The following is an 18,421-nucleotide window of genomic DNA, read 5'->3' as shown; positions in this document are numbered from 1 at the left end:
CCGGCGACCTCCTCGCCGGTGGTAACCCCTTACCGCCAGCGTTTTCCAAATCGCCGGTGGTAAGTGTCATTATCCCCGGCGCTTTTCTCAAATCGCCGGCGGTACTGGCTTAGCACCGGCGTCTTACCAATTCGCCGGGGGTAATCGGCTGCACCGCTGGCGATTCCAATTTCGCCAGAGGTATAGTTTAGGAGCGCCGATGGTATTGATCATAGGATTAAAAAATAAAACTCGAAAAGTAATGTATATACACCAGAATACACACCAGAATACAGACCAGAATACACAGTACATACACAAGAATACACACATCAAAGTATAACACAGATATTACTAGAAATACAGCCAGATACACAGATACACAGTTATATAGAAAGTCCCAAATGTTCACAACATGCATGCATTAATAAGACAAGTTTAGATAGTAGATAGTTGACCATAACATCACGACTCGAAGTAGCACATGTTACAGAAATACATATAAGTCCAGTGTCGATGACCTAGCTAAGCAACAATGACATAATAAACTAGAGAGACGGTGGCGGCAAGCATCATCACGATGAAAGGGGTCCTCCACATCTCCCTCCTCTGTCCCGCTCGAAAGTTGGCGTATCGAGTTTCCGCCTCCTCCAAAGTGGTGTACCCCTTGTAGCTGTTGCCGCTGAAACGGTGGACCTGCCTCCTACAGTCTTCCCAGTCCTCGTAGACTCCAGGAACCCTGCCGTGGTAGACGACATAGTACGTCATCTATGCAAACACACAACAAAGAAATGTAAGTTGTTAGTACATCCATAGAGAGAGATATAACATATAGGTGTGCAAAAGAACAAACATAAAAAATACTTATGTAATTTATGACTAACATTTGCAGGACACAAAAGTTTTTGACTCAAGTCTACTTCGGCGGGAAGGGACGGATGCCCTCGAGCGTGTTGAATGTTCTCTCGTCACATCCATCTTCTAATCGGCCTTCTATCTCGGAATTAGAAAGTGCGGAGGCATAGTTGAACAAGCCACCATTCATGATGACATCCCTCCAGAGTATTGTGCAAATGGTCCGCTGGATGGCACGGAAGTCGCCTCTCACGTTTTCATCGGTGGTGTCCGCCATGTTCACGAACTTCCCCTACAGAGCAGATGGCAACAAGAGATCGTTCTGAGACCTTACAACCGCCCTCATCTGTAGGATGGCAAACCATGCCTCCATCCCATTGTCATCCACCGATTGCTTTAGGCAGGGGAACTTGGTTATGTGGTTGCACACATGGCAACCCTTAACTTTCTTCTCATGCCTGAGTTTGTTGACGCCAACCTCAGCTATGAAGCCGCTGAGGGCTTTATCAAGTGTAGACTTAAGGTCGGTGAAGTCTTTCTCCTTATCAACCCCGGAGTCGAGATAAGTGACATGGGAATGATACGGGTGAAAGAGGAGGAGGGTGCAATACTTGAATCTGCGCAAAATGGAAATAAACCATCATACTCAGCTATTAAGGAAATTCATGAAAGAATGTAATATAGGGTACTTTAGTAACCAAATACTTACTCGCGGAAATATGGTATGACAAAGCAATTCTTATCCTTGTTTAACACCAAGAAATTCTTGATATAGTTGGCGAGAAACGCTTGTTCGGTCTGGGCGACAGCTGGAGTCATGTAGTAGGGGTCCATGATAGCGATGTGCGTTGTGTTCTCCATGGCGATATCGTGCGCCATGCTGAGCGATATGAGGCGGACCAAGCTTCGGTCTAGCTGTTGCATGTGCAAGAGCCTGAAGATGTCTTCGTACCGAATGAATATCAAGTCCGCAGGGTATGTGTTGACAAAGCCAAAGCCAGTGGGCACCTTGGCGATCAAAATCGGGTACGATGGATTTCTATCTTGAAGAAGTAGCTTCTCCTTCGTTAGAATAGCATCATGCACGCTCCTCATATCCGGCGTCAACTTGTTGACATAGTGTGCCGGCAGCATCGGCTCGCCTAAGTGATGCAACTTCCTCCACGGGGTCGGCAACTTGTCATTAACCACTATCTTGCTTGCCGCAACATCTCCCGACTTCTTCCGCTTCCTGCCCTTCTTCTTACTGCAACTGGGAGCGGCGTTTTGTTTCATACCTTCCGTGGTCGCACCAAGGAGTGTCCTCGGGGTAAGCCCAACTCGGGGCGGAGCGGTGAAGGCGGTAGTGTCCTCCTGCTCGGGCGTTTCTTGTGAAAGGAACAACTTCTTCTTTAGGATATGACCGGCGGGTGGCTTGTAAGGAGAAACCGCGTCGACGTCGAGCTCGGCGATGAACGTATCAATGGGAGCTTGATCGATGTCCAACGCCTTGTCGTGCTGACTCTCGTGCTACACTGTTTGTGACTACCGAAACGAGGCAGGTACTCCCTACTAATTAGTCGAAATTAGATTCTAGATGAATATGAACTCTAAAACCAAACAGTCATGTCTTACTGGGCTAAGTGCATCTCCAAGATATCCTGAAATATAGGATGGTAAAATGGCTCTAGGAATATGAGAGAGAAGCTATTGGGAGGCAAATAATAATTCACTGCAACGGCAAGGAGGTTAGGGGGAGGGGGAGGGAGCGGAGACGAACCTGAGGATCGACGGCGGATCGACTGCGGGGCCTCGCTGACCTCGGCGAGGAAGCTCTTGAGGAGCAGGTCGTCGTCGGCCTCCGACGAGCCCTGGGGATCGACGGCGGATCGACTGCGGCAGGGGGCAGGGGGCAGCAACGGCGGCAGGGGGCAGCGACGGCGGCAGGGGGCAGGGGGCAGCGACGGCGGCAGGGGTAACGACGGCGGCAGGGGGCAGCGACGGCGGCAGGGGGCAGCGACGGCGGCAGGGGCAACGACGGCAGCGGTGGGGGATTTGGGGGCAGCGACGGCGGCAGGGGCAACGACGGCGGCCGCGGGGGAGGGAGGAGGAGGGGGCGGTGCGATTGAGGGCTCCGTCGGCGGGGGAAGTGAGCGGGGGAAGTGAGCGGCGCGATTTGGGATTTGGCCAGATTTGGCCGAATGGCTAAGTCATGAAGGAGTTATCCCCGGCGATTTGCGCGAAACGCCGGCGGTAAGGTTTCGGTCAATGACAGGTGGGACCCATGGGCTTACCGCGGGCGGAAATGATGTATTCGCCGGGGGTAATGACATCTAGTATTTCTTTTAACAAACCCTGTCATTTAACAAACCTGACTACTACCAGAGTGGTTTCGTTCCTTCCCCCACCCAAAGACATCTGCAGTTCGAATCCCCACAGGTGCGAATAAACCACCCTTTTTTTTCTTTTCTTAAGACCTTTTTTTTATTGTTTCTAGTTATTTAGATAAATTGTAAAGTCCTTTGGCAACATCCGATAAAATAAACCAATGAAGGATAAATTGCGAGACATAAATTGATGATTTTAATTCTTGAATGAATTCAAAGTACTTTCGGCGAGATCCGATAAAAAACCAAGACATAAATTTAGGATACACTTGAGAAGGACAAATGGTTGTTCGAGAGATAATTATTATAAATACACAAATGACTTCAAAGTCCCTTCCGCTTGGTCCTTGTGACCCCACCGGTATCATCGCGACTCCTTGTGTACGGAGGAACACTTGACCTAGGTAGCGTCGTCCTTCTTCTTCTTAGTGTGTAGGTTCTATCGTGTTCATCGGGTTCTTCCATCATTGGGTCTCCGACAAGGCCGTCGAAGTCTTGCTCGTCGGCAACTCCATCCATTCCGACGAGGGCCCTTTTTCCTCTCCTTACGACAACACGGCTGGGCCTTGACGGGTCAGTTATGAAGAAGCATTGCTCGACGTGCTTAGCCAATACCCAAGGCTCATTTTGCGCGGTGGGGTTCTTGGTCTTGGATTTGGGGGGCAGTCGCATGGTGGTGACATACGCATCTTCTTTTGTGACGTCCGTAGCCCATCTGACATGAAACATCGGTAGCTTCTCCCCGACGTAGTCGAGCTCCCAGATTTCCTCGATCCTTCCGTAGTACCTTTTCTTCTCTTCACCCGTGTACGATTCCATCGTCACGCCCGAGTTCTGATAGTCGCTTTTTTTGTCTCTCTCCTCTGTGGAGAATGTGTAACCGTTGATGTCGTATTTCTGATAAGTCATGAGGTTGGGGGCGGGCCCATAAGACAAGGCCAATATCATTTTGTCTACGTCGCTTGCCATTGGTGGGGGATTGGCATCAATCTGGTCTTTGAACCAGCTCGCGAAAGAGGAGTTATGCGCTCTAAATACCTCTTGTTCCATCATCGGCTTGTCAGCCCTGCTCTTGATCATGTTTATGTGCTGATCCACCCAAGGCTCTACCTCGTTCATGTGCTGTAGTGCTACTAAGTGGGCCCTGTTAAAGTCTGTTCTCCTATCATCTTGATCGGCGTCGAGTTCCCTCCTGCCAGCGTTGTGGCCTACTCCCTCGAATCTGCCGAGGTGCTTGTTGGCGGGCAATCCAACCGGACGTGGGTCGTCCTCGTTTAAATAATTCTTGCAGAAAGAGATGCACTCCTCGGTGAGAAAGCCCTGGACGATGCTTCCATCCGGATGTGCCCTGTTACGAACGTATCCTTTGATGAAGCCGTTCATTCTTTCTAACGCCATCATGTTGTGAAGGAACGCGGGCCCGAGATCCTCGATATCGTCCACTATATGCACCAGCAGATGGACCATGATGTCAAAGAATGCGGGCGGGAAGTACATCTCCATCTCGCATAGGATGGTGACGATCTCTTCCTGCAGCCTCCCGAGTTTCTTGACGGTTATCGACTTTCGAGTGATGACGTCGAAGATGTTACACAGGTCAGTCAGCGTCGCACGAACGTGCGGTTCCATTATCCCTCGGATAGCAACCGGAAGTATCTGCGTCATCATGACATGACAGTCATGAGACTTCATCCCGCTGAAGATTTTTTTCGTCGGGTCCAGCCATCTGCGTATCAGCCCCGCGTAGCCTAGGGGAAATATGACTTCTAGTAGGCACTTGAAGAATTGTTCGAGCTCATCGGGATTTAGAGTGAAGCAGGAGGGGCGAGGAGTTTCGCGCTGCTTGGCCACCCTTTTGCGTTTGCGACCATCCGTCTCCTCCTCCTCGGTTTCCTGGTCAACCTGGGCGAAATGAAGCTCTTTTCTGATATCAAGGGCCATCAGGTCGTGTCTTGCTTTCGACCCGTCTTTGGTCCTCTCCGGCATGTTGAGCACAGTGCCAAGCAAGCTCTCGCACACGTTCTTCGTGATATGCATGACATCAAGGCTATGAGGCGTACCGAGGATCTACCAGTACGGCATGTCCCAAAACACGGACCTCCTTTTCCATACCCCCAAGAGCGGCCCGGGTTCCTTTTTCTTTCTCTTGTCTCCTTTCTTCCGCTTCTGGATCTTTATCTTACCCGCCGGAGGGCAGTCTTTCCAGTTTTTCAATAGAGTATCTATCTCTTCGCCGCTTCGCCTAGGTGGAGGTCCCTCGACCTCATCCTTCCCATTGAACAGGTCTCCACGCTTCCTCCACGGGTCATTCTTGGGAAGCCACATTCGATGCCTCATGTAGATGGTTTTTGAAGACCCGGGATCCTTACCCAGCTGTAAAAATGGCGTCTTTTCCATGCACCTCACACATGCCTTGTGTCCGTGGCACACCTGGCACGCGATATATCCGTATCCAAGATAGTCCTGCACCGTCGTCAACAGTGCGGCTTTCATACGGAAAGTTTCTTGTCCGTAGGCGTCCCAAGTTTCTGTCCCTTCCTCCCACAGAGTGACTAGCTCCTCCTTCAATAGCTCCAGATACAGGTTGATATCGCTCCCTGGCTGCGTCGGCCCTTGGATTAGCATACTCATGTGTATGTACTTCTTCTTCAGGCATAGCCATGGAGGGAGGTTGTACATCCATACAAACACGGGCCAGGTGCTGTGCTTGCTGCTTTGGTTCCCAAACGGATTGAGTCCGTCGGTGCTCGCACCCAACCTGATGTTCCTTGGTTCTTTCCCGAATTCTTCGTAATACTCATCGTCTAATGTTTTCCACTGGCTTGCATCCGAAGGGTGTGTTAGCACTGGGTTTTCAACCCGTTCTACATCACGCATCACCGCCTCCTTTCTTTCCGCGTGCCAGCGCATGAGCTTTGCTTCCTTGGGGTCCACGAAGTACCGCTGCAGACGGGGCGTGAGCGGGAAGTACCACACAACTTTTCGAGGAGATTTTCTTGTCCCTCTCTTGTATCGAGATTCGCCACACTGTGGGCATGTATCGAGATTGGCATGCTCGTTCCGATATATTACGCAGTCACTGATGCATGCGTGGTATTTCTGCTGCGGTAAATCGAGAGGGCACACGATTTTCTTGGCCTCCTGTAGGCTACCGGCACACGTGTTATCTTTAGGAAAGTGGATCTTCAAGTATCCGAAGAGTTCGTCCATGCTTGTGTCCGTCCATTTGTGCTTTGCCTTCATCTCCATAATATCGAGAGCGTATCTCAGACGGCTCTCCTCCGTCCCACGAGCTGCATCGTACAACGGAGTTCTTGAGTCTACCTCGAGTTGATCTAGCTTAGCCTTCCGTCTACCAGCGATTTTGGGGTCGGTCGATGTGTTGCTGAGAAGAAGTTCTTGAACATGACGGTCCTGCACGGCCGCGGTTAGCGGGGTATTTCTACTCATGTCCTCGTCGGCCGCATGTTCTTCCTGGCCTTCTTGATCACCATCAACGTGTGCGCCATCCTCTTCAACCTCGTCTCCATTGTCGTGTGGGTCATCCTCTCCATCACCTTCGTTATCATCATCTCCACCATCATCATCCCCATCACCATCGATATCATCATCTCCATCATCACTCATCCACTGAATATGCCCCTCCATGAAACTATACCTCAGCAGGTGTTGATTCACTATGCCTGAGAAGGGGTCAAACAACGATCCTAGCTTGCATCTTCGACAAGGACACATTATATCCTTTCACTTTTTTCGATACATGTCGGCCGTCGCGCGTTCCACGTATCTATCCACGACGCTTTCCCTCATCGCGATGACCATCGCCGCCTACAAGACAAGATAATTGATTACACCGCCGTCTCGGTTTTCACGGAAAAAATTCGGCATGACCTTTGCTAAATATTGTCATGCTGGAGTTCCAAAATTCGCCGGAACGGAAGTTAATCAACATTCCGGCAAAACATTGGCAACTCAATGTTCCTGCACGCGTAAACAAATGCAAAACAATGCATTTACATATATGGAACCGCGCCTTTTGCCACCACTAGTACTAGTGATATAACCGCGAATTTTCGCCAACACATGAACATTCCACTCATTTAGTTTATGTACCTATTAGTTGACGCGACGTCCAAAAGCACCCGAGAGACGCCACACGTCGACTTTAATGCTTGAGAGATCTAGAGATCTAAGAAATGGAGAGATCTAGCTAGATCTAGTGGAAAAGGTGGTGGGAGGAGATAGATCTAGATCTATATTATGCAAATCATGCTAGAGGGGCTAGGTAGTGCATGATTTGCTCAAATACATCATATTTTATTGGTTGAAATAGCTAAAATGGGTGGGGGAATGAGCTAACTAGTGCTTGGGTTGATTTGCCATCACATATGAGTGTGTGTGGGTGGTGGTAGGTGGCTGGTCGTCCTAAATGGACATGCCCAGGTTACCGCCGGCGCCTACAATGAAGAATGCCAGCGGTAGGGCCAGTTACCGCCGGCATCTACGGCACGCAAACGCCGGCGGTAAGTGAAGGCTGGTGGCCCACCCTGGCTCGGCGACACCCCCGGCGTCTACGTCCCCGTTTCGCCGGCGGTAATGGCCCAGTATCCCCAGCGCTTTTGGCCCAACTCACCGGCGGTAACGCCAGGCCCACTTGGGACCCCGCGGCCCATTGTACCCCCGGCGCCTCCGTTTCTGTTTCGCCGGCGGTAATCGAGCTACCCTCGGCGCCGTCCTGCCTATTCGCCGGCGGTAGTGTTAGCCCCCCCTGGAAGGTATTACCGCTGGCATCTTCAGCTCGTATTTGCCGGCGGTAAGGAGTGCGGCTATAAGCCTTTTCCTAGTAGTGATAGACCGCTATCCAGCATGCATCTATGCCTAAAAAGTCCACCTTCGGGTTAGCATCCGCACCCCTTCCAGTATTAAGTTGCAAACAACAGACAATTGCATTAAGTACTGTGCGTAATGTAAACAATACAAATATCCTTAGACAAAGCATTGATGTTTTATCCCTAGTGGCAAGAGCACATCCATAACCTTAGAACTTTCTGTCACTGTCCCAGATTCAATGGAGGCATGAACCCACTATCGAGCATAAATACTCCCTCTTGGAGTTACAAGTATCAACTTGGCCAGAGCCTCTACTAGCAATGGAGAGCATGCAAGATCATAAACAACACATATATGATAGATCAATAATCAACTTGACATAGTATTCCATATTCATCGGATCCCAACAAACACAACATGTAGCATTACAAATAGATGATCTTGATCATGATAGGCAACTCACAAGATCTAAACATGATAGCACAAGAGGAGAAGACAACCATCTAGCTACTGCTATGGACCGATAGTCCAAGGATGAACTACTCACGCATCAGTCCGGAGGCGGGCATGGTGATGTAGAGCCCTCTGATGACCCACAAGTATAGGGGATGTATCGTAGTACTTTCGATAAATAAGAGTGTCGAACCCAACGAGGAGCAGAAGGTGTTGACAAGCAGTTTCGATGAAGGATTCACTGTAAATGCTCACAGACAAGTATTCAGGGGATTTTGATATAGCAGATAAATAAAGTACAAGTAAGTAAAATGCGAGAGTAATAATTGCAGCGAGTGGCCCATGATGCTGTCCAGGACTGGCGCGTTGTTGACGAGGGAGGAAATACCCGTGGTGAAGCTTTTCGTTCCCCGGCAACGGCGCCAGAAAATAGCTTGATGTCTACTCACGCTTCTTTTCCTGTAGACAGTGTTGGGCCTCCAAGAGCAGAGGTTTGTAGAACAGCAGCAAGTTTTCCCTTAAGTGGATCACACAAGGTTTATCGAACTCAGGGAGGAAGAGGTCAAAGATATCCCTCTCGAGCAACCCTACGATCACAATGCAAGAAGTCTCTTGTGTCCCAAACACACCTAATACACTTGTCAGGTGTATAGGTGCACTAGTTCGGCAAACAGAAAGTGAAATACAAGTGGTATGAATGAATATGAGTGGTAATAGCAATCTGAATAAAATATGGCAGCGAGTAAACATGCAACAAAACAGTAAACAAATGGAGATTCGATGCTTGGAAGCAAGGCCTAGGGATCCTGCTTTCACTAGTGGACACTCTCAACAATGATCACATAATAGAACCACTCTACACTCTCTTGTTGGATGATGAACACCACTAATTGTGTAGGGCTACAAGAGCACCACAATTCCGGAGTTAACAAGCTCCACAATATTCGATATTCATATTTAAATAACCTTATAGTGCATGATAGATCAACACAACTATACCAAGTACTAACATAGCATGCACACTGTCACCATCATACTATGAAAGGAGGAATAGATCACATCAATACCATCATAGTAATAGTTAACTTCATAATCTACAAGAGATCACAATCATAAACTACGCCAAGTACTACATGATGCACACACTATCACCATTACATCATGGAGGAGGAATAGAGTACTTTAATAACATCACTAGAGTAGCACATAGATTAATAGTGATACAAAACTCATATGAATCTCAATCATGTAAGGCAGCTCATGAGATCATTGTATTGAAGTACATAGGAGAGAGATGAACCACATAGCTACCGGTACAGCCCCTTAGCCTCGATGGAGAACTACTCCCTCCTCATGGGAGACAGCAGCGTTGATGGAGATGGCGGTGGTGTTGATGGAGATGCCTTCCGGGGGCACTTCCACGTCCCGGCGGCATGCCGGAACAGAGACTTCTGTCCCCCAGATCTTGGCTTCGCGATGGCGGCGGCTCTGGAAGGTTTCTCGTACCGTGCCTTTTTCGTATCGAAGATTTAGGTCAGGGACCTTTAAATAGGCGAAGATGCGGAGTCGGAAGGCTGACGGGGCCGCCACACAGTAGGGGGGCGTGGCCCCCCCTCTGGCCGCGCCAGCCTGGCGTCTGGTGGCCCTGTGGCCCCCCTCTGGTGTAGGGATTCGTTGCATAGAAAACAAAAAATTTCCTACCGCGAACACGCAATCCAAGCCAAGATGCAATCTAGAAGACGGTAGCAACGAGGGGATTATCGAGTCTCACCCTTGAAGAGATTCCAAAGCCTACAAGATGAGGCTCTTGTTGCTGTGGTAGACGTTCACTTGCCGCTTGCAAAAGCGCGTAGAAGATCTTGATCACGGCGCCACAAACGGGCAGCACCTCCGTACTCGGTCACACGTTCGGTTGTTGATGAAGACGACGTCCACCTCCCCGTTCCAGTGGGCAGCGGAAGTAGTAGCTCCTCTTGAATCCGGCAGCACGACGGCGTGGTGTCGATGGTGGTGGAGAAACCCGACGGAGCTTCGCTAAGCATGCGGGAAGTGGAGGAGCGGGGCGGCTAGGGTTTGGGGAGAGGGGGGCGCCGGCCATCTAGGTGGTGCGGCCACCTTGTGCTTGTTGGGGTGGCCGGCCCCCTCCCCTTGGCCCTCATTATATAGGTGGAACACCCAAGAGTTGGTCTACAAGTCTTCGAATAAGACCCCAAACCAAAACCTTCCATATCACATCAAACCTACCCAAGCTAGGACTCCCACTAGAGGTGGGATTCCCACCCTTCCTTGGGAGGGGGTGGCCGGCCCCCTTAGGGGAGTCCACTTGGGACTCCTCCCCCTTTAGGGTTGGCCGGCCATGGTGGTGGAGTCCCTTTGGGACTCCGCCTTCCAAAGTGGTTTCTTCCGGACTTTTCTAGAACCTTCTAAAACCTTCCGGATCATTTTAAATCTTATAAAATGACTTCCTATATATGAATCTTATTCTCCGGACCATTCCGGAACTCCTCGTGATGTCCGGGATCTCATCCGGGACTCCGAACAAATATTCGAACTCCATTCCATATTCAAGTTCTACCATTTCAACATCCAACTTTAAGTGTGTCACCCTACGGTGTGCGAACTATGCGGACATGGTTGAGTACTCACTCCGACCAATAACCAATAGCGGGATCTGGAGATCCATAATGGCTCCCACATATTCAACGATGACTTTAGTGATCGAATGAACCATTCACATACGATACCAATTCCCTTTGTCACGCGATATTTTACTTGTCCGAGGTTTGATCATCGGTATCACTCTATACCTTTTTCAACCTCGTCTCCTGACAAGTACTCTTTACTCGTACCATAGTATGTGGTCTCTTATGAACTCATTCATATGCTTGCAAGACATTAGACGACATTCCACCGAGAGGGCCCAGAGTATATCTATCCGTCATCGGGATGGACAAATCCCACTGTTGATCCATATGCCTCAACTCATACTTTCCGGATACTTAATCCCACCTTTATAACCACCCATTTACGCAGTGGCGTTTGATGTAATCAAAGTACCTTTTCGGTATAAGTGATTTACATGATCTCATGGTCATAAGGACTAGGTAACTATGTATCGAAAGCTTATAGCAAATAACTTAATGACGTGATCTTATGCTACGCTTAATTGGGTGTGTCCATTACATCTTTCATACAATGATATAACCTTGTTATTAATAACATCCAATGTTCATGATTATGAAACTAATCATCCATTAATTAACAAGCTAGTTAAGAGGCATACTAGGGACTCTTTGTTGTTTACATATCACACATGTATCAATGTTTCGGTTAATACAATTATAGCATGGTATATAAACATTTATCATAAACATAAAGATATATAATAACCACTTTATTATTGCCTCTAGGGCATATCTCCTTCAGTCTCCCACTTGCACTAGAGTCAATAATCTAGATTACATTGTAAGGTACCTAACACCCATGGAATTCTGGTGTTGGTCATGTTTTGCCCTAGGGAGAGCTTTAGTCAACGGATCTGCTACATTCAGATCAGTGTGTACTTTGCAAATCTTTACTTCTCCATCTTCGATGTACTCGCGAATCGAGTGGTAACGCAGCTTGATATGCTTCAGCCTCTTGTGTGACCTTGGTTCTTGTGCATTGGCGATGACACCCATGTTGTCACAGTAAATGACTAGTGGGTCCAATGCACTAGGAACCACACCGAGCTCTACAATGAACCTCTTCATCCATACCGCTTCTGATGAAGCCTCTGAAGCCGCTATGTACTCTGATTCTGTTGAAGACTTCGCCACCGTGCACTGCTTCGAGCTTGCCCAGCTTACTGCAGCACCATTCAATATAAACACGTACCTAGACCGTGACTTAGAGTCATCAGATCGTTGTTCCAACTTGCATCGGTGTAACCGCTTACAACGAGCTCTTGGTCACCTCCATAACAAAGAAACATATCCTTAGTTCTTTTCAAGTACTTCAGGATATTCTTGACCGCTGTCCAGTGTTCCATTCCTGGATCACTTTGATATCTGCCAGTCAAACTAACAGCATGTGCTATATCCGGTCTAGTACATAGCATGGCATACATGATAGATCCTACTGCCGAGGCATAGGGGATATTACTCATCCTTTCTCTTTCTTCTGTCGTAGCCGGCCCTTGAGTCTTACTCAAGACCTTGCCTGGTAACATAGGTAAGAACCCTTTCTTGCTTTCGTCCATTCTAAACTTCTTTAGAATCTTGTCCAGGTATGTACTCTGTGATAGCCCTATTAGGCGTCTTGATCTATCTCTATAAATCTTGATGCCTAATATATACGATGCTTCACCAAGGTCTTTCATTGAAAAACTATTATTCAAATAACCTTTTACACTGCTTAATAGTTCTATATCATTCCCAATCAATAATACGTCATCTACATATAATATCAGGAATGCTACAGAGCTCCCACTCACTTTCTTGTAAATACAGGCCTCTCCATGACACTGTATAAACCCGAAGTCTTTGATCACCTTATCAAAGCGTCGGTTCCAACTTCTTGATGCTTGCTTCAGTCCATAGATTGAACGCTAAAGTTTGCATGCTTTGTCAGCATTTTTAGGATCGACAAAACCTTTGGGTTGTACCATATACAACTCTTCCTCAATGTCTCCATTAAGGAACGTCGTTTTGACATCCATCTGCCAAATCTCATAATCGAAAAATGCAGCTATTGCTAACAAAATCCTCACAGATTTTAGCTTAGCTACAGGTGAGAAAGTCTCATCGTAGTCAACTCCTTGAATTTGTCGGAAACCCTTTGCGGCAAGTCGAGCTTTATAGACAGTAATATTACCATCAGCATCTGTTTTTCTCTTGAAGATCCATTTATTCTCGACAGCCTTGCGGCTATCAGGTAAGTCTACCAAAGTCCACACTTTGTTATCATACATGGATCCCATTTCGGATTTCATGGCTTCTTGCCATTTGTTGGAATCTGGGCTCATCATCGCTTCTTCATACGTCGCAGGGTCCTCATCATTGTTATCCACAATCATGACATTTAGACAAGGATCATACCAATCAGGAGTGGCACGTTCCCTTGTCGATCTGCGAGGTTCAGTAGTTTCCTCGTTCGAAGTTTCATGATCATTATCATTAGCTTCATCAACGAGTATAGATTCATCAATCTCATCGATGACACTGTATAAACCCGAAGTCTTTGATCACCTTATCAAAGCGTCGGTTCCAACTTCTTGATGCTTGCTTCAGTCCATAGATTGAACGCTGAAGTTTGCATACTTTGTCAGCATTTTTAGGATCGACAAAACCTTTGGGTTGTACCATATACAACTCTTCCTCAATGTCTCCATTAAGGAACGTCGTTTTGACATCCATCTGCCAAATCTCATAATCGAAAAATGCAGCTATTGCTAACAAAATCCTCACAGATTTTAGCTTAGCTACAGGTGAGAAAGTCTCATCGTAGTCAACTCCTTGAATTTGTCGGAAACCCTTTGCGACAAGTCGAGCTTTATAGACAGTAATATTACCATCAGCATCTGTTTTTCTCTTGAAGATCCATTTATTCTCGACAGCCTTGCGGCTATCAGGTAAGTCTACCAAAGTCCACACTTTGTTATCATACATGGATCCCATTTCGGATTTCATGGCTTCTTGCCATTTGTTGGAATCTGGGCTCATCATCGCTTCTTCATACGTCGCAGGGTCCTCATCATTGTTATCCACAATCATGACATTTAGACAAGGATCATACCAATCAGGAGTGGCACGTTCCCTTGTCGATCTGCGAGGTTCAGTAGTTTCCTCGTTCGAAGTTTCATGATCATTATCATTAGCTTCATCAACGAGTATAGATTCATCAATCTCATCGAGTTCTACTTTTCTTCCAGTCACTTCTTTAGTGAGAAATTCTTTCTCAAGAAAGGTTCCGTTCTTAGCAACAAAGATTTTGCCTTCGGATTTGTGATAGAAAGTGTACCCTATAGTTTCCTTAGGGTATCCTATGAAGACGCATTTCTCCGCTTTGGGTTCTAGCTTGTCCGGTTGTAACTTCTTTACATAGGCTTCGCAACCCCAAACTTTAAGGAACGACAGCTTAGGTTTCTTATTAAACCATAATTCATACGGTGTCGTTTCTACGGATTTTGATGGTGCTCTATTTAAAGTGAATGCGGCTGTCTCTAATGCATAACTCCAAAATGATAATGGCAAATCAGTAAGAGACATCATAGAACAAACCATATCTAAGAGAGTTCGATTACGACGTTCGGACACACCATTTCGTTGTGGTGTTCCCGGCGGTGTCAATTGTGAAAGTATTCCGCATTTCTTTAAATGCATGCCAAACTCATAACTCAGATATTCACCTCCACGATCAGATCGTAGAAATTTAATCTTCTTGTTACGTTGATTTTCTACTTCAATTTGGAATTCCTTAAACTTCTCGAAAGTTTCGGATTTATGTTTCATGAAATAGATATACCCATATCTACTCAGATCATCTGTGAAGGTTAGAACATAACAATAACCACCGCGCGATGCTACACTCATTGGTCCACACACATCGGTATGTATGATTTCCAATAAGTCAGAACCTCGCTCCATTATATACCAGAAAATGGAGTCTTAGTCATTTTTCCCATTAGACATGCTTCGCATCTATCAAGTGACTCAAAGTCAAGTGATTCAAGTAATCCATCGGTATGGAGTTTCTTCATGCGTTTCACTCCAATATGACCAAGGCAGCAAGCCACATATAAGTAGAATTATCATTCAATTTAATTCGCTTAGCATCAATGTTATGTATATGCGTATCACTACTATCGAGATCTAACATAAATAAGCCATTCTTTTCAGGTGCTCGACCATAAAAGATATTATTCATAAAAATAGAACAACCATTATTCTCAGACTTGAATGAATAACCGTCTTGCATTAAACAAGATCCAGATATAATGTTCATGCTCAACGCGGGTACAAAATAACAATTATTTAGGCTTAAAACTAATCCCGAAGGTAGATGTAGAGGAAGTGTGCCGGCAGCGATCACATCGACTTTGGATCCGTTTCCAACGCGCATCGTCACTTCATCTTTCAGTAGTCTTCGTTTATTCTTTAGTTCCTGTTTCGAGTTACAAATATGAGCAACCGAACCAGTATCAAATACCCAGGTACTAGAACGAGAACCAGTGAGATAAACATCTATAACATGTATATCAGATATACCTTCTTTCTTCTTCTTGACAAGGCCGCTCTTCAGATCAGCCAGATACTTGGAGCAATTACGCTTCCAGTGTCCCTTCTCCTTGCAGTAATAGCACTCAGCATCAGGATTAGGGCCGTTCTTAGGTTTCATAGGAGGCGTGGCAGCTTTCTTGCCACCCTTCTTGAATTTTCCCTTAGACTTGCCCTGTTTCTTGAAACTGGCGGTCTTGTTGACCATCAACACTTGGTGCTCTTTCTTGATATCAATCTCAGCATCTTTTAGCATTCCAAAGAGTTCAGGTAACTCCTTGTTCATGTTCTGCATATTGTAGTTCATCACAAAGTTCTTGTAACTTGGTGGCAGTGATTGAAGGACACGATTAATCCCCAGTCTGTTAGGAATCACTATTCCCAAGTCACTGATTTTCTTCGCATGCCCGGTCATGGCGAGCATGTGCTCACTAACGGAGCTGCCTTCTTCCATCATACAGCTGAAGAAATGTTTCGATGCTTCATAGCATTCCACGGCCGCATGAGTCTCAAATATAGCTTTCAGCTCATTCATCAACTCATGAGGATCGTGGTGCTCAAAACGTTTTTGAAGATCGGATTCCAGACTGCACAGGATGGCACACTGAACTTGAGAGTACCGAGTTTTCCGAGTCGCGTAAACAGCTTTTATTTCATCGGTTTCAGTTTCTGCAGGAGGGTCACCTAGCGGTGCATCAAGCACAAATTGCAGATTTCCGCCAGAGAGGAAGATCCTCACATGACGGAACCAGTTGGTGAAGTTGCTACCGTTGCTCTTAAGCTTTTCTTTCTCTAGGAACTGGTTAAAATTGATTGGGGACGCCATCTCTACAACATATATTTGCAAAAGTTTAGACTAAGTTTATGACAAATTGAGTTCAAATTTTAATTCAACATAATTAAAAAACTAGGTGAACTCCCACTCAAAACAATATCCCTCGCATTGTCTTAGTGATCACACGAACCAAATCCACCACACCTAAGTCCGATCATCACGAGACAAGGTGTGATTTCAATGGCGAACACTCAAAGTGTTCATCATATCAACCATATGATTCATGCTCTACCTTTCGGTATCACGTGTTCCGAGACCATGTATGTACATGCTAGGCTCGTCAAAGCCACCTTAGTATCCGCATGTGCAAAACTGTCTTGCACCCGTTGTATGCACTTGTTGATTCTATCACACCCGATCATCACGAGATGCTTCGAAACGACAAGTCTTGGCAACGGTGCTACTAAGGATGAACACTTTATTATCTTGAGATTTTAGTGAGGGATCATCTTATAATGCTACCGTCGCGATCTAAGAAAAATAAGATGCATAAAAGGATTAACATCACATGCAGTTCATATGTGATATGATATGGCCCTTTTGTCTTTGCGCCTTTGATCTTCATCTTCAAAGCACGGACATGATCTCCATCATCTTCGGGCATGATCTCCATCATCGTTGGCGTAGCGTCAAGGTCAATGGCGCCGTCTTCATGATTGTCCTCCATGTAGCAACTATTACAACTACTTTGAAATACTACTCAACATGAAATTTAAAGACAACCATAAGGCTCCTGCCGGTTGCCACAATACAATAATGATCATCTCATACATATTCATCATCACATTATGGCCATATCACATCACCAAACCCTGCAAAAACAAGTTAGACGTCTCTAATTTGTTTTGCATATTTTACGTGGTTTAGGGTTTTCGAGAGAGATCTAATCTACCTACGAACATGAACCACAACGTTGATACTAATGTTGTCAATAGAAGAGTAAATTGAATCTTCACTATAGTAGGAGAGACAGACACCCGCAAAGCCTCTTATGCAATACAAGTTGCATGTCGAACGAGGAACAAGTCTCATGAACGCGGTCATGTAAAGTTAGTCCGAGCCGCTTCATCCCACTATGCCACAAAGATGCAAAGTACTCAAACTAAAGATAACAAGAGCATCAACGCCCACAAAACCATTGTGTTCTACTCGTGCAACCATCTATGCATGGACACGGCTCTGATACCACTGTAGGGATTCGTTGCATAGAAAACAAAAAAATTCCTACCGCGAACACGCAATCCAAGCCAAGATGCAATCTAGAAGACGGTAGCAACGAGGGGATTATCGAGTCTCACCCTTGAAGAGATTCCAAAGCCTACAAGACGAGGCTCTTGTTGCTGCGGTAGACGTTCACTTGCCGCTTGCAAAAGCGCGTAGAAGATCTTGATCACGGCGCCACAAACGGGCAGCACCTCCGTACTCGGTCACACGTTCGGTTGTTGATGAAGACGACGTCCACCTCCCCGTTCCAGTGGGCAGCGGAAGTAGTAGCTCCTCTTGAATCCGGCAGCACGACGGCGTGGTGTTGATGGTGGTGGAGAAACCCGGCGGAGCTTCGCTAAGCGTGCGGGAAGTGGAGGAACGGGGCGGCTAGGGTTTGGGGAGAGGGGGGCGCCGGCCATCTAGGTGGTGCGGCCACCTTGTGCTTGTTGGGGTGGCCGACCCCCTCCCCTTGGCCCTCATTATATAGGTGGAACACCCAAGAGTTGGTCTACAAGTCTTCGAATAAGACCCCAAACCAAAACCTTCCATATCACATGAAACCTACCCAAGCTAGGACTCCCACTAGAGGTGGGATTCCCACCCTTCCTTGGGAGGGGGTGGCCAGCCCCCTTAGGGGAGTC

The 18,421-nt window shown here is 46.8% G+C and overlaps 1 long non-coding RNA gene across 1 annotated transcript; it reads right to left on the bottom strand.

The window, feature by feature from the left end:
* Window positions 1–399: 399 nt before the first annotated feature.
* Window positions 400–1,121, bottom strand: LOC127318484 (uncharacterized). The gene is made up of 2 exons (XR_007861897.2): window positions 864–1,121; window positions 400–747 (listed from the first exon to the last, which is right to left on the bottom strand). It is a non-coding gene; the product is annotated as an uncharacterized lncRNA (long non-coding RNA).
* Between the last annotated feature and the right edge of the window lie 17,300 nt (window positions 1,122–18,421).

Source organism: Lolium perenne, chromosome 7 (assembly GCF_019359855.2).
Source record: "Lolium perenne isolate Kyuss_39 chromosome 7, Kyuss_2.0, whole genome shotgun sequence".
Classification (NCBI taxonomy): Eukaryota; Viridiplantae; Streptophyta; class Magnoliopsida; order Poales; family Poaceae; genus Lolium; species Lolium perenne.
The sequence above is the reverse complement of the archived record's forward strand: the minus strand, read 5'-3'. Positions and strand labels throughout refer to the sequence as shown.